Source organism: Syzygium oleosum, unplaced genomic scaffold (assembly GCF_021117445.2).
Source record: "Syzygium oleosum isolate NSW1041296 unplaced genomic scaffold, Sole_v2.1 Sole_v2.44, whole genome shotgun sequence".
Lineage (NCBI taxonomy): Eukaryota > Viridiplantae > Streptophyta > Magnoliopsida > Myrtales > Myrtaceae > Syzygium > Syzygium oleosum.
This window is the reverse complement of record NW_026607528.1, coordinates 1,347,245-1,361,567: the sequence shown is the minus strand read 5'-3', so window position 1 is coordinate 1,361,567 and position 14,323 is coordinate 1,347,245. Positions and strand designations below refer to the sequence as shown.

The window sequence follows — 14,323 nt, the reverse complement described above, 5'->3', positions numbered from 1 at the left end:
GATTCTTGACAGGACGAGGAAGACTTTCAACGAGGTGCGCCTTCCTTCTACCCTTTCACTTATTTTTTCAACTATGGCAGAATGAAGTTAAGGTCGCTTTTTGAAAATAAAATATAGTCTCTTGAGAACTTCGTAGTAAAACGAAAATAATCGATGTTCCCTAAAACCAAACTAACCCAAAATTCTCTTTCAATTATGTGGGAATTCGTAAGTGGAGAAAGGTGTCAAAGGTAGAAGAGGAGATCCTAAAATATCACTTGAGTTGAACTAAATTTCAGTTACAGAATTTCTGCCTACAAGGAGTAGCATTGTTAATCTAGACGCATAGATGCACTTAGTGGATAGTCTAGAAGGTAAACACCCAAGGTGATTATTAACTCTTTCACATGTTAATCATCTGATGGGGAGTGCGTAAATTATTTCTCACACTAGCTATTGACATTATAACAATCCTTTATATAAACATGACAACGATCGTGTCAATATTTCACCAACTAAAGATAAAAATCCCGTGCCCATGTGTGAAAGTAGAAGCTCAAAGAGATAAATTTATAGAAAAGTATATATAAAGCTAACTCAGTTTTGGTGTATCTTTTTCACCTTTTTCATGGCTCACTCGTGCTTTTCCTTTTTCTCGTGTTCGTGGAGCGTTTGCAAATTATCTGGTGTTATTCCTTGGAAAGGTTGACTGATCTAATCCAACCCAAGGATACTAGACGAGTGCAACATGATATTACTGCGTTTCCCCTGCTCCATTGGCCCCCATATATAGCTCTCTATGTCTCTCTCTTCTCCAATATACTTGCCATAAAACTGTGTGCTGCACCTAAAATAAGATTCATATTGGAATTCCTAAATTTGTCACGAAAGTGCAATTGAGTCCTAAAATTTTCAAAAAGTGCAATCAAGTCTTAAAAACTTGTCAAATTGTTCCAATCAAGTCCTTTCATTGATTGCACTTTTTGAAAGTTTTAGGACTCGATTGGACTTTCGTGACAAGTTTTATGACTTGATTGCATTTCTTGACAAGTTTTAGGACTTGGATTGCAGTTTTTGAAAGTTTTAGGACTCAATTGCACATTCATAACAAGTTTTAGAATTTCCAGTGTACTTATCCCATTCATTAACGAGGGGTACTTTTCTGAAAATATCCAAATGAAAAAGAATGCCATAGCAACCATCACTTATTGAGAATTTTCACGGAAGGTAAATAAACCTGTACTGAATAAGATGAGCAGTATATAGTTAGTGCGACGACATTGCAGGCTCGCCGGCACGTTGGTGTAAGAATCTGCATTACACCTTTAATTGTTAGTGGGATGGTAACTCACGGATGTGTCATCTAACCTACTTGACAGTAGTCATTGCAACTACGGATCAATTATGCCATGTGAGTGATAGTAGACTCTGTAATTGCCATATTTTTATGTTAAGCAATTGTCGATCCTCTCATGCCTGAGGATTGTACCGTCATACACTTGGTCGTGTGACTGGCTTTGCCCTACTGTTCATGAATGCTTGTGAAGCAAACGACCGTGATTTTTGGACTTTAGGGCATGCTGATTAGATCATATTTGCATTTTCTTGTCCTCCAATAGAGGTAGAGGACTAATTCAGCTTTTCCTGTTCTAGGAGGATGAAATGGAGAAACATTTGGAAGATTCAACGATGGAGTACGACAGCAATGATTGTTCCATATTAGAATGTATCTGCAAGCCCCTACGGTTTTTTCAAGTGAAAGTCTTCGGAGGCATACAGAAAAAGTACATTGTCTTGCAGGATAATGCAGACGTGGGGTCAGGAAAAACTGAATGGATCTCTATGCATTATGTTTAAGGGTATAAAAGTTAATCGATGGCTCCAAGAGAATACTTGCAGTCTTCTTGATAAACTCAAGTGCACTGTGGTCGAGGGACAAGTTTCCGGGAAACAGGAATGCAGTTTGCATATGGATCTTCTCTGCTTTGAGGATTTACTAACTGTCCATTGATTGAGGTAAGTTAATCCCTTAGAGAAGACCAGATTGCTTGCCACATGGAAGCATCGTCAAGATTTTCGTCAACTTAGATAACAGTTTTCCGATGCATGTGATACTTTTTTCTCAGTGGGATAGCGTTAGTCAATGTTTTGGTATCGGTGGCAATGGCAGGTGACTAGTTAGGTATCAGTATTTGTGATTATCGATTGACAGAAATCGATTGAAGTAGCCTCATTTGGCAATGAGTTCGCCTAAATCTTTGTGTCAGATGTCACCTTTTTTATTTATGCCATGAGGAGTCATTTTTTACAGAGTTGACAATGAAAACATCGCAATTCTCCAACTAAATTTGGTAGTCCAGTGCATTAGAGTCAGTTTCTGTCACTGTTATCTATTGGGTGGTCATACAGAGCAAGCTATTCGTTGAATCTGGTTAAATGAATGATTCTACGAAAATTTCTCAAATAACTGAAGAGTGCAAAAAACCAAGGGGAGAAAAAAAAAAAGCAAGCAGAAGTAGGCAATTTTGGGATGTCCAAACATTGATCATTAAATCAATCTTGCACGAGCTCGTCCAAAATCTGTCGAGATTACTAATACGTGCAATCCTTGATCCTAGCATTGTGCTGTGATGGATGACTAGATCTAAGAGGAGAAGATGTTTGTCTTTCCTGTGCCAATGTTTGTGAAATGGGCAAAACTGATGGTACAACCGTACAAGAGACTAACTAGATGATATCTACAAGCAATTCTACTTCTAGGATGAGATTTTAGTTGCAGAAGCTAGGGCAGAGACTACTGACTATGTCATCTCAATTCTCAAGAGTCTGACATTGAGCATCCACTTTAGTTTTTGCAATGTGTGTCAGCATTTTGTCCATTCAACAAGAAGCTGTTTTTGCAGGTGTACCCAGTGTATCTTTGGATGTTTGCTAACACATTATCGTGCGACTTGGATAGCATTGCACCGGCAGGGTCTTTCGAGACTGAGCGGGGAAAGAGGTTTCTGACAAATCCTGCCAAGTCACCCATAAGTCGATCCCACAGGAAGACTCTGATTGAAGCTACATTTATCGAGTTTGGTAAACCATCGTAATCAGATTCTCTTTCTGGCTGGTTCAAAGTTGCAATAGAACTTTTAGAGTCTTCTTGGCTGAATAATATAGACAATCACTAGAAACGGGCAAGTTTCTTGAAACAAAAAAATGATCACTAGATAACAGATGGTATGTTTGTGAACGCGCTGACACCTCGATCTATAGAAGTTTACCTGATGCCGACAGTATTGAGTTTGGAAAGTTTTCGTTTCAAGTTCTTTCATTAGATGTTCTATTGCATAATTTGACATGTTAAGAAGAGTGGATCAGTATGATAAGAGTCTCTTTAGTAAGAATAAGCTTTGTTGACGCATGAATTGGGCGGATCCTTAACCAAATGGTAATCGACCCAAATGCTTTGAACAATTCGCACCGCCAAAAAATTAAGTGGTCGAACGTTTGTTCGCCGAGAATCTCCAATTGCCCAAGTCAATGTATTTGTCCAGAAAGAGAGGCTAGAGATGGAGCATGCATTGCCAAAGGAAATTTGTATTTTGTGGAGTGAGATCATGGGATTACTGTTGGTGGGCTTATTCACAAGTTAGTGTGCTCTATGAGCTTTTTTTCCTACTTAAAGGGCCCAATAAATCTTGTATTCGTCGAGCTTGGCCCAACCAATGCGATGAATGAGGTAGAATCCTCTTCTTACTTTAATACGCTTCCCAATTCAGCCAAACAAAGTTGATATCTAGTGGATGAAGGGAAAGATCAGAAGAGAAATGGCCTCCCTAAATTGGTATGTCCTCATAAAGAGTAATGCTACATGTACTAAGAAAACTTACTGAAATTCTTTTACTAAATGAGTGATAACTTCATTTGGATGTTTAAATAACCTAATCATTCAAAGCACGGGTCCCACTTGTTTCAACATCCAATTAAATCCTGCGTTATCACTTAATAAAAGAACTATTCTAGTGGGATTTCTTAGTGCATGTAGCATTTCTCTTCTCAAGATGCATGCAGATCATGGTGAAAAAAAACGTCTGATAAGAAGAGGCGCGATCTGTCATTTATGCTCTTGCTCTTCTAGTCCAACTTATGAGTGGAAGATATTGTTGTTCTCGTCATTCGTGTTTTATTCTTTGATACACTTTTACTTTGTTGAGTTATTAAGCGAGAACTTCATTTACCGAGAGTACTTGTCATTATTTGTAATCTCTCTTGATAAATATACAAGTGTTGCAATAGTGCTTGGGTTTAAGTAGTGTGATCTACCAATTTTAGGTAAAAGCAACACAGACTACGTTTTAACCTCTCAAAGGATTACTAGTGGATACTAGCCTATTGGTGGCTATTAGTTTAGGAGAGTAGATGTAGGCTTGATCTAAATTGAACCACTATAAGAGTTGCAACAACATCTTCTATCCCTCCCTACTTATTTCCGTATGTAATTGATAAAAATATACTGCACTTGATATCATCAGCTTACTCTTGCATATATCAAACTGTTCCTCCACCTTCAAAATTATTTTCGTGGCAATTTTACCTCAAGTTTTGATAATCAACCTATTCACCCTTTCTAGATTGCTTATTTAACCAAGAAAGTGACAGTTTATGAGTTGTAGGTCCACATTCAAGACGAGCAATCTAAATCTTGACATTCTTTATACCTGATCCTGTAGAGTTATGTGCAATTATACCGAAGAGACAAAGTTCACTCCATCTTAAGAGAACAACGGAGCAACTCAATGAAATAGGAATTTTTTATTCTTTTTTCACTTTTTCTAATCAAGTCTCGGTACTTTTAATTGTTCTAATCAAATCCTTCTACTCATCAAATAGTCTAATTAAGACACTCCAACGCTAATTTGGCCATATCCAGCCAAAGCTGTTGTTCGACATCGTGACATGGACAACATTTTGCCAACATAGACGACCACCATGAAAGGAAAAATTCTTTTGTTTATTTTTAGTTTCTTCTTTTTTTCCCATGGTAGAATCCATGTGGCCGTCAACATTTGCAAAATGTTATCCACATCGCACTCTAACTTTGTCCGACAGACATGTCAGCAATTTGGCCATAGTTAGTGTCAAAGGGACCTGATTAGACAATTTACACAAGTAGTAAGACTTGATTAGAAAAATTAAAACCTAGAGTTTGATTAGAAAAATCGTGAAAGCATGCAACCGAAAAGTAAAATTTCCCTCGATTAGAACATCACCAGAATACGCTTCCAATCACATATATTCTTCTGAAAACGCAAAAGAAAAGAACATTCCTAGCCCCAAGAATACAATCCCAACACGACCAAGACCACGTGCCATCCACGTCCCATTAGGGGCATTGTTCCTTCCCTCCATTGTACTACAGATTCTCTGACCAATGAAAAAGAAAGGATGAATACCAATACAAATTGAGAAACCCCGTGGTTGTTTTGTACTTTGTCTGAAAGTAAATTTTGTAAGAAGGAAGCACGACCACCACATCTCAAACCCCCACACATCATTGCGAAAGACAAAGCTCCATTGGGAGCCATTCATTCTCCGGAGGAGATCAGCGCCCAATTGGGTGACCACTGAAAATCCAAGCCTTCATCAACTTTTTACTACACGCACAAACGGATGTGACAAAGTCCAATTAATGCTGCAGAAATGCCCTGTTCGACAGAAGAATGCGGTGCTCAATTAAAAGCAATAATGCTGCACGAAACGTGGGTGCTTTCTAGAATTGTTGTTTGTTGTTGGGGTGAATCTTCTTGCTCTGCCTTCTCCCTTTTGGCTTTGTATTGGTGGTGGATGGTGAGAATTTTTTGGAACACATAGCGGAATGAAGTACAATTAAATTTTAAACCTTTAAATTGTGTAATAAAGCCCTAAAATTTGTCCAAAAAAGGTACACTCAGATAGTTTGACTAGCTTCCTTCATTTGGAGCGACAAAAAAATTCCAACGTGACTCTATATTATACTTTCCAGGACACTCGATCCTAGGCACCGATCAGAAAAATGGACTACAAACTAGAACGAATAGAGAGTGGGGTTGGGGGTGACGACACCGGACCTTTGTGGACAGCAAGGGCCCTCTCGCGGCCATTTACACGAAAACCTCAGGCCCTGCCATGAGGGCAAGCGCCTTTGCCCGTGCCACCACACACCACTATCCGAGTTGGCCTTCATGACTACCATGTGAGGATCAATCAATCCTTATCAACCAACCCTTGCCTGGTGATGGGAGTGCAAACAGTCCCTCGCTTGCCCAGGGGTGGGGCATGAGCTCAAATTGGTCGCCATGAAAAGTTTGGCCACCCTCGCGGAGACTTGCTAAGGGGCCACTCATTTGAAACCGCATTAGCGCCTTATCAGAACTAAGAGTCCTTAAAAAATGGCCAAATCAAATTTTCCCTTCACTCAAAATAAACAAAGCAAACCAAAATACTTGATTGCGTTTTAAAAGAAAAATTACTTTGATTGTACTTTTCTGAAAATTTTAAGACTTCATCACACTTTCTTTACAAGATTTAGAAAATAAGAATGTTCCATCATTAGTACTTTAAAACGACACTATTTCCATAGATTGTAGGGAAAATAGGAGTGAACATCGTATATGTATCTAAAGATAATCAGCTTGGTCTAATTCAATCTTTTCGAGTGTTCGCATTGGGATAAATTTCATCAATGGTCACTTAACTTGGGTGGCATTTGCAGTTGGGCCACTAAATCTTGATTTCAATCACCTAATGCACTGAACTTTCGTTTTTTTTTTTTTTTGCAATTCATACACCTTGGTCAGATTTTGGTTACACGTTAACATGACAAACATGTGGGGCAAACATGGCGTCCAACTGTGAGCCATGTCACCCTAACAAAAGAGCCATGTCAAATCCAACCCAATGTTCTACTATCACCAACAAAGTGATACACTATTATCTACTTACCGCTCCACGTATCGTAGTGCTTGGCCATGCTATTATTATCATTGTTGTCTTTCGAAAATACTTAAAGCCCAAGGCACCCTGGGCTTTTGGCTTTGCCAATGATGGCATTTTCCCAAAGTGATCCAATTTTTTTTTTATCAAATACTCTTAACTTTTTCACAATGAACTATATAAGGCTAAAGTCCCTCGAGTAAGCTAAACCAAACGCAACCTAAAGCACATATATCTCTGCGAATCAATTCCTGATACAATAAATCAATTATTTGCAACTTAATTCTATTGCAAAGAAAAATAATTAGACTATATTTTAGCATTGCACTTTTTTGTCTAGCTTAATTACCGATGAAAATGACAGATCTATCGCCAAAGGTGATCCTTTTAATGTACAAGAAATGAAAAAACAAAAAAAAGAAAAGAAAAAAAAGAATACTTATTTTCAAATAATATCTTCAAGTTTTTTCTTTCTTTTTTGGCCAAGCAAGATAATTTTGGATAAAGTCCATCACACTTATTATTTCTCATCATTCTTATCTTACAATCATATAAGTTAGGAAAATAATTTCAAAGAAAATGGAGAAAAATAGGGCACATAATTTTTTTATTTTTTTTATTTTTTTAACTTGTATATGGTTACGATTTACGTGGGATCATTGAGATGATAAATAAGATTTTCTTTCCTTTCTTTTTATTGAATTTGGGCAGACATAAAAGTGATGAGTGAGGCAATGGTACACAAAAAGGAGGACTTGAAGATAACCCGCATGCAGATGAAGTCATGATGGGGATGCTCAACGTGTTCTCGCTCCCCAGGTCAGCGATGGCGAGGCGGACCTCCAACTGGATCGATCGTCACTACAGGATCATGTTGGCAAGGGCAATTTCTTCATTGGGCCCCTCCTCATGGCTTCGCCCCAACTATGCCTCCTTCCTGTTGGACCGCTTAACCAGTCTTGGTGTTGGCTATGCCCTTATGATCGCCATCTACATCGCTGAGGTCTTCCCTACCTTTTCCAGCGGGTTCAAGGCGAGGAAGTCGCGGGGAAAGGCAAGGAAGACCTCGGCCATGTAGTCGGCAATCAGAAGGGTATAGCCAACACCATCACTAGTGAAGTGGCCCAATATGAAGGAGTCATAATTGGGATCGAAGCCCAAAAGGAGGGGTCAGGTGAAGAAAATGGCCCCCGCCAACTCAATCATGTAGCGGCGGCCGATCCAATTGTAGGTTCACCTTGCCATCGGTGACTTGAAGAGCGATGGCAACACGTTAAGCACTCTCTGAAGACCTAACCTACATGTCGATTATTTTCAAGTCCTTCTTTATGTATATCAACACCTCGCTCATTACTCCTATGTTTTCCCAAATTCAAAAAATTAAAAGGAAAATCTTATTTATTGTCACAATGTTTCCACGAAAATCTTAACTATATATACAAGACTTTGAAAAATAAAAATATTTGTGCCCTATTTTCCTCCCTTTTTCTTTGAATTTATTTTCCTAATTTATATTATCATAAGATAAGAATCATGAGAAATAATACATGCGATGGATTATGTCCATAATTAATTTGCTTGGCTAAAAAAAGAAGAAAAAAGGTTGTGATGTTATCCAAAAATAATTATTTTTTTCTTTGCTTTTTTTCATTTCCTATACATTAAAAAGCTGACCATTTGCGGTAGTCTATCATTTTTATCAGTAGTAAAGCTAGAGAAAAAAAGTGAAATGACTAAGACATAACCTAATTGTTTTTTTGCGACAAAATTAAATTGCAAAAGATTGATTCATAGCATGGAAAATTGTTCTCAAAGATATATGTGTTTTAAAGTGTGTTTGGTTCAGCTTTCCCGAAAAACTTTAGACTTTTAACACCCCTTATGAAAAAGCTGAGTGTTTAATAAAAAAAAAATTGGACCATTTTGGGAAATTGCCATCGTTAGCAAAGTTCAAAGCCCAAGACTTCGAAGTCCCTAAAATTGAAACCGAAGTTTAATTTTGACTAATAGAAATTTCCTACTAAAGGTCTTCACTGATGGTATTAAATGCTAAGGATGAACTATTCCCTCAAAGTAGATCTAAGAGAAACGCTAACGATCTTTTATATCTTAAACCTTCATTACAACTGTCTTTCATTCTTGGTCAACTCGCTCGTCATTCTTCATCCACTCACTCGCGTCTGCACTGCCGGAACTCATTTATTCACATCATAGAACCCATGCATTTGGAAGCAAGTGTCATTTACATACAAAGAAAAGACGTGTACACCCAGAACACATGTAGGAAGAGAACGGATGTATTTGCATATACCGAAAATGCATTCACTCAAATGACACTTACACAGAGAAGACGCATTCGGCAAAACACAATCCGCGATCTAATATGTTAAGACAAACGCATACGCAAACATGTGAGGCATATTAAAATTGAGATTCTCGGAAATCAGCTCTAAAGTGATTAACGAACGATGACGAATTAGTGGAAATCAAAACCGGTTCAACATGAAACTATCACGGACGAATCGCAATCACGGCTGTAAGCTCTGACATGTACGATTTTCAAGCTAGCAAGAATTAGATTCTCAGCCTCTGTTTTTATTCTCGTACATCCAAAACAGAAGACACTCATTTCAATCTAGCAAACAGCGAATACCAGCAGCCATGGCCGAACGGCTTTAAGCAAAAGAATGGCAAAAGGTGATTACCTTAGACTGCCGTTAGATCCTCTCAATCAGTATCGTTTTCCTCTCAGACTTTGATCAAATTACTTGGACTCAACCTACCAGAACAGAGCAGAGATGCAATTACCTTGGAGATGCAGTAGGTGGTCACGAACAATGATCCAACGGAGGACTGAAGTCCTGCAAGCATCTTCGCTGATGGTCGGCACCGGGGAAGAAATCTCGAGTGAGATCTGAGTTTTTCGGATTTCCCCGCCATGGAACAGGGGCGAACAGAGAGGTTGCAGCATGGAGTTGAAGGAAGCGAACGGTGACGGAGGCAAGGGCTATAAGTCGCCTGAAGTCAACGATGATGGAAGTCTGCAAAATCAAATAAACCAGCAAGAGCTTTCTAGGAGCCCTCTGCAACTCCAAAACTGATGCTCTGTTTTCTCTTACTATCGATTGGGATGGCGATCGAAGGTGGCAAACGGCAGGTGTTGGTGTGAATTGGTGCCGGCGATGGAGACAGAAACGGTTTCTGATAGATTTTTTGCTTGCTCAGGTGTTCTCGGGTGTGAATCGTATCCCCTCACGAATGCCCAAAAATCTCCTTCATAAGAGAACGGCTGTCAGTTAGATGAGATGAGAGCGCTTCTCTCGGTCACCACCTACCTGTACGCATGCCGATCCGCTTGGCTTCGAACGGAAGATATGAAGAGAGAGAGAGAGTTCTGGAAGAAGAGAGTCTTATCGACGTCAGTCAGTTTATGAGAGCGATTCTCTCGGTTCCGAAGTGTAACGAAGTTGGTGAGTGGGGCTTCTTGGAACGAAGTGTAAGGCAGCCCGTAAATTTCAAGTGATCAACGTGGTTAGAATTCAAAATATAGTAACTCCAGTAAAAATGGATAGAGGTCATCTCCCTCCATTTCAATTTTAATTTTGTCTTCTTGATTGCGAAGATATGCAGATATCGATGTCAGCAGTGCAATCAGATGCTACAAAACAAACAATATCATACGGGGTTTTCGCAACCACAAATGATTAAAATGATAAAATACAAGATCATCATGCCTCACTTGGAAAACAAAGAAAAGAATGAACCGCCTGAAAGTTGGTCATGCACGCAATTCCAGCGTGTCTAATGTTATGGAAATGCCGAGAAATTCCTAATTTTCCAGAAATAAAAGGAATAGAGTTTTTTCTTATGATAATTTCACGACGCTTGTCATCAATTCTCACGATTCTAAATTATTGCAGAAAGTTTGATATAAAGAATGGACCCTCGAACGTTTAAATTAGTTATTAGCAGCCGAACCCTCTTTCTTTTAGAAATTCTTCGATACAAGCTGTGGGAGCAAAGACATACGAGAATCCTCCTCGACAATTTCATAAGTCAGAGTTTCATGGAAAACATTTCACAAAAGGCAAGAGGCATGGCTTCACCTGCACAGAAACAGCAGTTTCTTTCCCTGGTTCTGATGCACAAGTCTCGCCCTGCCAGTTAGACAATCACAGCTCTCATTTAAAAAACAACCAAAAATTAAGCACAGCAAGAACATATTTCGTCGATTCCATTTGACAATTTTGAAAAATAAAACATTAATATTCGCAAACCTGCAGACGCCATATTAATATATGGGCTAATACATCTCTTCTCTGAGCAGTTCTTAGTAGGTATCCCTCCACTAGTTTCTGCACAATAGCAGCAGTTAATCACACAGAAAATAGCTAGTATGAAGTTCACCATACCAAATGCAAATCCCTCGTGATGGGCGCGGTTCGAGTTATGGTCTGCAGTTCAGCCAAGATAAATCTGCCCATTTTAAGAGAAACAAGAGACCTCAGAAGTTACTTAAAAATATCCTCAGCAGCTTGCTCTCAATACTTCCAGCTAATGGCAATAGCTTTTAAGTTAAGAATTACAAGCCGCAGATTGTGATTTGAAAATTGTTTTCCTTTTCCAAAGTAATTTTGTTTCCCTACTCCTGCTTTCCAACTCCAACCCATAGCACTTGTCTTCACAAAGGTTTTCTCACAGTTTTCTGAAGAAAAAAGCGCAAATAACTGTAGACTTCAGTAGCTCAGAAGCAGGGCAGCCTCAGCAAACAGTTGAGGTGACAATCTCCACAAATGAGGTTCGCCAAAATTGTTATGTCATGCCATTGAGTTCCAGAACTCGTCATAATGTGCAATCAAGTATATTTGATAAGTGTGTCGATTTTAGGTAATGAAAATATATGGTGTGACCTTGTTTATTGTTTCGAATTATTTATTGTGCAATTTAAGGACATTTAGCACTGATGTGGGGCTATGTAGGCGCAAAATCAGCCTATAGAAAACTTTAATAAAAAAATTAACAAATTGAGTGGTTTGCCTGAATATATGTTCTTTTCTTTTCCGTTCTCTCGTGATCAACTTGAATAAAGCTGCCACGGCCACCCATTGTCAAGGCCACAAGCATACACATGTAGACAGAGAACGCATGTGTTTGCATATACCGAAAATGCATTCACTCAAATGACACTTACACAGAGAAGACGCATTCGTCAAAACACAATCCGTGATCTAATATGTTAAGACAAACGCATACGCAAACATGTGAGGCATATTAACAACGAGATTCTCGGAAATCAGCTCTAAAGTGATTAACAAACGATGACGAATTAGTGGAAATCAAAACTGGTTCAACATGAAACTATCACTGATGAGTCGCAATCACGGATGTAAGCTCTGAGATGTACGATTTTCAAGCTAGCAAGAACTAGATTCTCAGCCTCTGTTTTCATTCTCCAACACCCAAAACCGAAGACACTCATTTCGATCTGGCAAAGGGTGAATACCAGCAGTGATGGCCGATGGCTTTAAACCAAAGAATAGCAAAAGGTGATTATCTGCAACGACTGGCATCAAAGTATGTTTATACGACCGTTAGATCCTCAATCAGTATCGTTTTCCTCTCAGACTTCGATCAAATTACTCGGACTCAACCTACCAGAACAGAGCAGAGATGCAATTATCTAGTGGATGAAGGGAAAGATCAGAAGAGAAACGGCCTCCCTAAATTGGAATGTCCTCATAAAGAGTAATGCTTCATGTACTAAGACAACTTACTGAAATTCTTTTACTAAATGAGTGATAACTTCATTTGGATGTTTAAATAACCTAATCATTCATAGCACGGATCCCACTTGTTTCAACACCCAATTAAATCCTGCGTTATCACTTAATAAAAGAACTATTCTAGTGGGATTTCTTAGTGCATATAGCATTTCTCTTCTCAAGATGCATGCAGATCATGGTGAAAAAAAACGTCAGATAAGAAGTGGCGCGATCTTTCATTTATGCTCTTGTTCTTCTAGTCCAACTTATGAGTGGAAGATATTGTTAGGAGCACACAATAGAAACCCAATTCATTTTTTCCAGAGAGATCACCAAAAGGGAGCCTAAGTCCAAACTTGTTAACATATCCAGTTGGACCCACCTTTAGTCGTTCGCTTAAGCCAATAAATTATGGACCAACTAGGATATATTAACCGCTCTACACCACATCAATTTTTTGATATGGGATTTTTCTAACACAATTCACACGTGCATCCTAACATATACACATTTAATATGTTATGCAGTTCATAGCGAAGCAATATGACATTATTCGAGAATGTTGAGAAAATCTTCTATGATGTTTTGTAGTTGACATAACCATCTAATTCTTGTTATTACTTGATAAATGTCAATGTTGTTTTTGTTTCAGGATACAAGGAAGTTATATCACCATTATTGAGTTCTGAAATACCAGCTGCAAAGACTCGTAAAGATTGAAAAAACCTTAATAGAGTGTGAACAAGTCAGAGGAACGGGAAGTTCATGGAAACTTGGAGGTACCATAAGGTGAACAGTTCTATGGAGCCTTAATCACCAATGTACTGAGGAAAATCAAATGGAAAGGTGTATGGCCCCGTTTGGTTCAGCATTCTCAATGCTCATTTGGCCTCTAAAGTTCCTTGGCCAAATGCAAATGGCGTTTGGCAATTTTTTTTACTCACTTTGGGGAAATGCAATTGCATTTGGAATGCTGGCCAAGGGACCTTTGGCCAATGCACCTCTGAAGGTGCTTTGGGAAGTTGCATTTGCGGAATGCAACTTGCGCTATTCATCGACACTGTTCATCTTCCCCAAACCGACGTCCGGCGGCCGGTGGCCGCTGCCTGAGGGCTAGCCCGACTCCGGCGACCACCGCCCGGGGGTCGCGCGACCCCAGGCGGTGGTCGCCGGTGACCAGATCTGGCCGGAGGCGGTGGCCGGCGATGTAGCTCCACCGGAGTTTTTAAAAAAAAAAAAAAATTAGCAAAAGTCCTTTAGCCCAAGTTGATTTTATAAAACACTTACCAAACGCTACTTGCATTTCGGAAAACCCCTTTAGCCCAAAGGTATTTGCATTCCCCCAAATGCATTTCCCCAAAGCCGAACCAAACGGGCCCTATGTAAGCCAACTACCAGCGGAATGCTTATATAGACTCATGGATCTTTGATATGAGCAACTCTTTATATAACTTGAGATGACGTGCATGTCATGTGATCACACCTTCTGATTTGAAGACCCACATTTTCCTTTGACTTCCAAAATTTAGTGCCAAGGAATATTGACAACAAGCCACATGCCTGGAACTCCCGAAGAGATACACAAAGGAGAATCCAATCAGTCACCAATCACTTTGGTGAAA

General features: G+C 39.2%; 2 long non-coding RNA genes across 2 annotated transcripts in view; one reads left to right on the top strand and one right to left on the bottom strand.

Annotated features, from left to right (window-relative positions):
- The window catches only part of LOC130136272 (uncharacterized), a 32,544-nt gene extending 29,268 nt beyond the window's left edge, over positions 1-3,276 (top strand). Inside the window, exon 2 of the long non-coding RNA XR_008815247.1 lies at positions 2,883-3,276. This is a non-coding gene — a long non-coding RNA (uncharacterized LOC130136272). The remainder of the gene's footprint in view (positions 1-2,882) is intronic.
- A 2,488-nt stretch (positions 3,277-5,764) lies between these two features.
- LOC115663889 (uncharacterized) lies at positions 5,765-10,312 on the bottom strand. The gene is made up of 3 exons (XR_008815248.1): positions 10,059-10,312; positions 9,748-9,980; positions 5,765-6,378 (listed from the first exon to the last, which is right to left on the bottom strand). It is a non-coding gene; the product is annotated as an uncharacterized LOC115663889 (long non-coding RNA).
- Positions 10,313-14,323: the final 4,011 nt, after the last annotated feature.